This window comes from Arvicanthis niloticus, chromosome 2 (genome assembly GCF_011762505.2).
Source record: "Arvicanthis niloticus isolate mArvNil1 chromosome 2, mArvNil1.pat.X, whole genome shotgun sequence".
Lineage (NCBI taxonomy): Eukaryota > Metazoa > Chordata > Mammalia > Rodentia > Muridae > Arvicanthis > Arvicanthis niloticus.
This window is the reverse complement of record NC_047659.1, coordinates 9258701-9265857: the sequence shown is the minus strand read 5'-3', so window position 1 is coordinate 9265857 and position 7157 is coordinate 9258701. Positions and strand designations below refer to the sequence as shown.

The 7157-nt window shown below is 52.5% G+C and overlaps 1 long non-coding RNA gene across 2 annotated transcripts; it reads right to left on the bottom strand.

Moving 5' to 3' along the window:
- Positions 1 to 1230: 1230 nt before the first annotated feature.
- On the bottom strand, positions 1231 to 7148 carry LOC143441266 (uncharacterized). Of its 2 annotated transcripts, XR_013108510.1 has the most exons (4): positions 7009 to 7148; positions 4654 to 4894; positions 4029 to 4183; positions 1231 to 3242 (listed from the first exon to the last, which is right to left on the bottom strand). It is a non-coding gene; the product is annotated as an uncharacterized LOC143441266 (long non-coding RNA). The 2 variants fall into 2 exon arrangements; XR_013108509.1 differs by having other exon boundaries at positions 1231 to 4183.
- Between the last annotated feature and the right edge of the window lie 9 nt (positions 7149 to 7157).

The window sequence follows — 7157 nt, the reverse complement described above, 5'->3', positions numbered from 1 at the left end:
GGCAGTGGTGGCGCACACCTTTAATCCCAGCACTTGGGAGGCAGAGGCAGGCGGACTTCTGAGTTCGAGGCCAGCCTGGTCTACCAAGTGAGTTCCAGGACAGCCAAGGCTACACAGAGAAACCCTGTCTCGGAAAAACAAAACAAAACAAAACAAAAACAAACAAACAAACAAAAAAGATGACAATTATAATTCTATCATTTGAAAACTAACACGCTAACACTGGTATCATCTTAAAGAGAGATCCTTTCTAATTTCCAATTATTGTAGCATTTCTTTCTTTTTCTTTTCTTTCTTTCTTTCTTTTTTCTTTTCTTTTTTTTTTTTTTTTTTTTTTTTTTTTTTTTTTTTTTTTTTGTTGTTGTTGTTGTTGTTGTTGTTTTGAGACAGGGTTTCTCTGTGTAGCCCTGGCTGTCCTAGAACTCACTCTGCCTCCCAAGTGCTGGGATTAAAGGCGTGCGCCACCACCACCGGTGGCGGGTACTGGAAGTTGAACCTGAATCCTCTGAAAGCACAGCAAGTGCTCTAACCACTGAGGCCTCTCTCCAGGCCCTGATTATCTTTCAATAAGTGTCTGACATTTTGCCACATAGAGTCATCCCTTACACAAGCATGCTTCCATCATTCTTGCTTTTATTTAGCAGCTACTGTATTCAAAACCACAAAGCAACAACCCAGCCTAGCCCACATAACCCGGCAGGGATGCCACCCCAATATCCTGTTTTGCTTACATTTGTTTATAGTCTGTTCTGGAATGCAGGGGTATGTCTGTGAGCATGCTTCTCAGGGCCAGAGCTAAGACTTAAGCCTCTGGTCTCACACACTCTTGGCTCAAGAGAGGTGTTTCTCTCTACATGTGCCCTATAGCATCTGGGTCTCCTGCTTATGTGGTCTCACATGTCACATTTGAGTCCTACTTTGTGCAAGGATCCACAGAGAGTACAAAGGAAATATAGCCACAGCCCTATCCCCACAGATGGCCTGGCTCCCCTGAGGCATCGCCTCCCTGGCATGTCCCCAAGCTTTGCTTCATGCACTAGGGACTGTGGAGACCTGGGATGGGAGCTAAGTGTGTTTGACCCAGGTACTAAGGTTCTGATCCAGGCCTTGGGTGTTGCATAACGAAGCTTTTCCTGGGGAGGTACAACACGTACAACTACCGCCCCAGACAGGGAACCCACAGCAGACCAAAGTACAGATATTACCAAACCAACTTAGTGAGCTGTGAGTTTTATTGAGGTTATCGACAGGAATATGAATAAGAAATATCACAAAGATGGGAACCTGGGGTGCCTGCAGGCAATTCAACAGGGTGGAGAGAGTTCTTTCCAAGTGACTCAGTCGATCTAAATCTCTTCCAGGTAGCTGGTCTGGTCTCAGAGTCTTCTTTGCAGCTTTGCTTGTCTGAGGCCCTTTGCAGCTTTATCGCTTACTCTGGCAGGGAGGGGCCTACTGAATCTGGTCTGTTTCAGGGACTTCCTGAAGTTATGTTGAGTTGTTACCTGCCTGCTTAAGGGACTTCCTTGTGATGGAATGTCTTAATCTTGGAGGAGACTGTTGTACAGCACAGTCCTTGACCGTGTGATCACACTACTCCTCTTTCAAGAGCAGGAGTTTCTGGCAGCTGCAACAGTTTGCTGTCTTGAATGTTTGGAATAAACCCAATGCTGATATTCACAAGCACAGTTACCGTAAGCATGTTCTGAATACTTATTTGTATGACTCTGGCCTTGGGTATTTCACCTGCCCCAGCCATCCAGGCCTAAACAGACATGCACTCTGACCCAGTCACATCAAGGAGAAAAATTAAAGCTCAGAAGCAAAGGAACTCACAACCCAGGTCCCTAAGTGAGCCAGCCAGTAGGGTGCTCTGGGATTCAAATCTTTCCCTGTCTTCTGATATTCTTCAGGATTTTTGTTTGTTTATTAAAATCTGTGACGATTCCTAACACTCTGTGTACTACTTATTCCTTAATGTTCTCCTAGCAAAGTGGCAGTCCCTGGGTGCCGCTGTTGTTGCCTGTTCACACGCGCCAGGCAGGCTCTGGCACACACTAGGCATCCAGGGAGCACTGAATGAAAGACTTGAGTTCTGAGCCTGGCTCTAAGAAATTGCACACCTGGCCATCACAGCCCAAAGACCATCAGGAGGCTGCTCTCGAAGTAATGAAGGCAGAAGAGAAAGGGGGGTGGTCTAGAGTCTGGAAGGGCAACCGCTCCCTGGCCAGTAGCACCCCTGTCCGCCCCCAGCACCACGGGAAGCAGCTTTCATCACCGCCTCCATCACTGGCGCGCGCCAGGGATCACTTTCCCGGTTCACATTTCTAAGGCTGCTGCTGGGTTATTTTGGTCGGGAAATCTGATCCTTCGCTCGGTTTATTTTAGCACCTTGGAGAACTCTCAGTGCCGCACCGGATCCGAGGCCGCGCCCAGCCTGCTGTTGTCCCCCTCTGTCTTCCCCCAGAGGCTACGCACCATAGGCACCGCTCACAATGGGCTGGGGCCAAAGCGGGTTCTTTAGCCGGCTCCGCACACACAGGGTGGCGTCAGCCGGGCGCTGGAGGCCCGATCCCAGGGCCCGGAGAGACCGTGCGCACTGAGAGGCATCAGCTGCCAGAAAGCTCTAGCATTACAGACCCAGCGCGTGGGGCGCACGAATGCGGGGCACACCTGGCACCAGGCCAGCAGTGACCTCTGCTCAGCCTCCGCCCACCAGCCAGCCCCACAGTTACACAGGACACACCCCACGCAAACCCACGCGCACTCTCCTCCATCACAGCCACACCCACAACTGTGCTCACATACACCCACAGCAGCTCACATGGGTGCATGCACACAACAGTAGTCCACAGACACAGGGCCACACAATCAGAACAAACCCAGACACACTGTTCTTACATTGTCATACACTGTCACTCACACAACCCCAAGCCTTAGAGTATGTATCTTCCACTCCACTCCCAGCTCAATATTGAACTGCACATCAAGACAACTGACCCGTCCACTTCCTGATTGATGAGATCGATTCTTGTAACCACTGTGAGCATCAATTCATGCCTATTCATTATTTATGCTAATTCATGCCTTCGTTCCTCGTTCCTGGAGCTGTCTTTCATCCTTCTGCCCCATGGGGATGTAAGTCCTGCTGTCTGAGACGGATCGAGTGTCCAGCCAAAGTAGTCAGTGATCAGTGGCAAAGGATGATGGAGAGGTGGGTGGGGAGGTCCCAAGCCAGTGCTGCCCTGGGAGAACGTGGTTTGGAGTATTTGGCCAAGAGAGTGTACTAGGTTCACAGCCAGATCCGACAGTGGGTTTTTATGCACTTGTCTCTGCCTCCCTGCTGTCCCCTATGCCTGGCCACTGTCCCTCAGTGGAGAGCCATGTTATCACTGAGCTGGGGCCAGGGGTCTTGGGGTCTAGTAGCAGAGCCTTCTCTGAATGACTTCTCTGTGGTCCCAGCCAAGTCTAGCCTGTCTACCTTTGGGCCCATCCAGCCTTGCCTAGATCTGTGCTTTCCTTTTGCTGCAAACTCCTCCATCTGACTAGCCAGGGATTTTGGCTCCACCCACCTGCCCTTCGTGGCCATTCCAAACCTCCCCATTGGCTTTCTGTCTGGTTCTAAACAGTTAGGGCAAGAACTCTGCTTCCCAGGGCAACAGAATCCCAGTTCTTATTTCCTTCCATAGTTTGAGGACTTCTCTCTAAAAATGCCTTCCTGGACACATGAGGACCTTACCTTTGGAGGTAGTAAGCTCTTGGCAAATCTGCTGTAGCTCTGAATGCATGTTTGTTTACGATACTTAGTGAGCCTTGTGATTACCTGTGGTTGCCACTGAACACGAGGTCCCTACACCTCCACGGACTGCTGGTGAGGGGACCCACTCCATCCAGTCACTCTGGGTTCAACTGCCACCCTTTTACCCACAAGCCCCCACACCAGGCTCCTGTGTCATCTGTGTAGTGAGATGACAAGGCCTAGTTTAGGGACTATTGCCAAGGCTATGAAATAATGTGTGCAGAAGCCCCACCTCATAGTCTACTCATAGGGAGATGCTGTGCTAGGACCAGGTCATGGGCTTCTGATGCCTTGTTCAGGGCTGCATGCTATTTCTGTCTCTGACTTGTACGGCATTGGGTATTCATGATCTCTTGAGTCCGTGTACCAGGGCTGTACAATCGTGACCTGGGTATGGCAAAGGAGAGGGAAAGGGGACAGTGTGAGTCCATTGGTGTAGAACATTTCTCTAACAGATTTCCCTCTTCTCTGCTCCATAGACAGCGGCATCTTACACTCTCATGGACACATCCTGACCCTCCACATATGCTGAAGCTGATATAGGTTTGTGTCCCACCCTCACAAACCTCACAAGAATGCCATGCAGGCACAAGGGCTGTGTGGGGAGGTGGGAGAGCCAGTGAGGCCCAAGAGTGTGCAAGCAGGAAGATCAGGAGCTGGGCTGGATGATTTTACCAGAGAGCCTAGTCCATTCAGACCCTCTGTTCTGGCTGCCCCTGCAGAAGCTACTTCAGGTGGAGCCTGGCAACTCCTAACCCTAGGCCAACCCTCTGCAGGTCAAGGTGAAGTCTTTCCCAGGGGCTGATCAATGGGGGAGCCAGCGAGGGGAAGTTGCATTCTCCTGCACAAATCCTTACCTGTGGACCTGCACTAGTAGCTAGTCCATCTTAGTTCTGAGGAATCAGTCTTCGCAGGCAGGAGTGGGCCTGGAGGGTGTACTGTGAGTGGGACAGGGACCCAAATTTCACTGGCATGGTCTCTGGCTTTCTGTTGTCCACTTCCACAAGTCAAAGTGAATGATAAGATGTTGTTGGTGTTTTGGTTCTGCATCACATAGTGAATTGGTTCTGTATCGCTGTCACCATTGCAAGCTCTGGCCTGTGAAAGTACGATCATTTCCAGCGTGCCTCCGGAGAACTGCTCCCCCCAAAAAGAACACATCTGGGGGCCTACCTGTGTAGCTGGGCAGTGTAGCCCGTGGCAGCTTTTCCCTAAGAAATACAAGGCTACACGTATGTACCTGGAGCAGCCCAGAACTTGGTGTCTTGTTTTTTGGAGAGCATCTGAGTTATCACGGAGGCACCTTGGCCACTGGGCTCTGATAGGTTCCAGGCATTTTGGGATGATGAAAAATGAGTTGGGCATCCTTAGATTTAATGGCTTCCTTCTGTATACATGAAGTAGTACAGTAATTATATAATGACATGAGGCGTTGCAGGTTGTAGGGGTTCCCAGAAGAATAGAATGTAGTGTGGAACCTGGGGAGGCCACTGTGACTTCCCAGGCCAGGAAAGCCTGCAAATGTTACCTGAGGCCCTTAGGGGGCCACATGCTGCTGCAGTCAGGCAGACCTGGGTATACTAGTTACTTGAAAAGTGGCTGGGATAAAGATATTGCCCCACTAGCTAGGACCATGGGACAGTTACAATGGTCAGGCTGAGAATGTGTGTGTCGGGGGGAGACAGCAGCTCCCTTAACTGGCTATTTCCTGCTGTAGCTGAGCTGGTGTGAGATGGATTCCTCACAGAGAGACGCTCTGTAAGTTTCAGAAATGCCCCTTCCAGCTTCTGCTCTCCCAGGTGCTCAGCCGACTTCAGCTGTGGGACTGACCGCAGGTATCTTCCCTGTGCCTACTGCATATAGCCCTGAAAGTCAGAGTTAAGGGTTGTGGTAGGGCGTGCCCTTAGTGTGACTGGCAGGTTTTCTGATGTCACAAACTGTCCTTTATCTAGAAGGTAACGTTAGGGGTGGAACTAAGGCCCAAGGCTACTTAGGTTCTGGCTCTCCTATTCCTTTTGAACCTCAGTTGAGACCCCCAGATGGTCTCAGCAGGGACACCTGCCAGACTGGGATGGTGGTCAGGCCTTTTCAATCTTCCTCTCTGGGTATTTTTTTTTTCCCTCTGCGAGACATACCTAAGGGGCTTTCTCAATATCTGATGAATATAAAGTTCTTACACACTTGGGACCAACTTGCTGACAACCCTCTGACCATGCTGAAGATACAAAGATCAACACAGGGTTGGGGGTTGGGGGACACCAACTTTTCCCACCCTCCAAACCTTCCCAAGTCTTGGAGCTTCCCAAAACTTCCACACTTTCCACCCAACCACCAACCCGGCAGCTAGGATTCCCAAGACAATGCCTCAAGTCTTCTGAACTGGTTGTTGGCATCCAGAAGTCAAAGGGCCATAGGAACACCCCCAACCCCAGGACCCGAGAAAGACACAGAACTACACTACCCAGAATTCCTAGGGTTAGAAAAAAAGGAAATGTCGTTTATGCAAGAAGAGGCTCAACTCCCCCTGCAGCTGCAGAGAGGGGGCAAAGAGAGAGGGATAACTAGGGGGGCGGGGGGAGGGTGCGCTGAGTGCTGAGCTAGGGTGGAGAGCCCGGCGGGCTGGAGGAGGAGGCGGCGCTTGCCCGCCTGCCGGCCGCTGCCTGCGGACCTGCAACCAGCCGGGCGCACGAGAGAGCGCCGGTCCTGCGTCCGCCGGTGCGCGTTGTCGCGCGGCTGCGGAGGAACATAGGGGCCAGGCCGGCGCAGGGGCTGAGTTTCTGTAAAGTTTGACCTGGTTGCCTTTCTGATGCTGCAGCAGAGCGAGGCGGTGCGGGGAGCGCTAGGCGGCTGCGGCGCGGCGGCGGGGCAGAGCAGTGACAGCACGCTCATAATGATCATAAAATAAGGAGGCGCTTGGGGTGGGGGCGAGAGAGCCCCGAGCCTCAGCCCTCCGCCCCCGGCTATCCCCACAGCAGCTCGGAGCCAGGAGGGGCTTGGGGATCCGAGGCGCCCACGCCATCCCCAGACCCTAGTAGACAAGAGCCAGGGGACACTGCCCAGGGGAGGGGGCCCCGAGAACGTGCGGACAGAGGTTAGGGGAGACCGGAGGGCGGTGATCCAGGCACCTGGAGTGGCCCTAAGGGCAGGTGAGTTCGCGACGCCCCCGGGGTGGGAACCTGATTGCCAAAGTTCTCCGGCGGAGGCGCGCGTACCGGAGGCGCTGGGCTCTGCTGCGGCTCAAGATTGGTTAGGGGAAACCGAGGCACGGGGTGGGGCGAGGGACAACACGCCCTCTTGGTGTCGAGCCACCTCTAACGGCGAAGGGCAGCACGCCATAAAGGACCGGCCTGGGATGGCACCG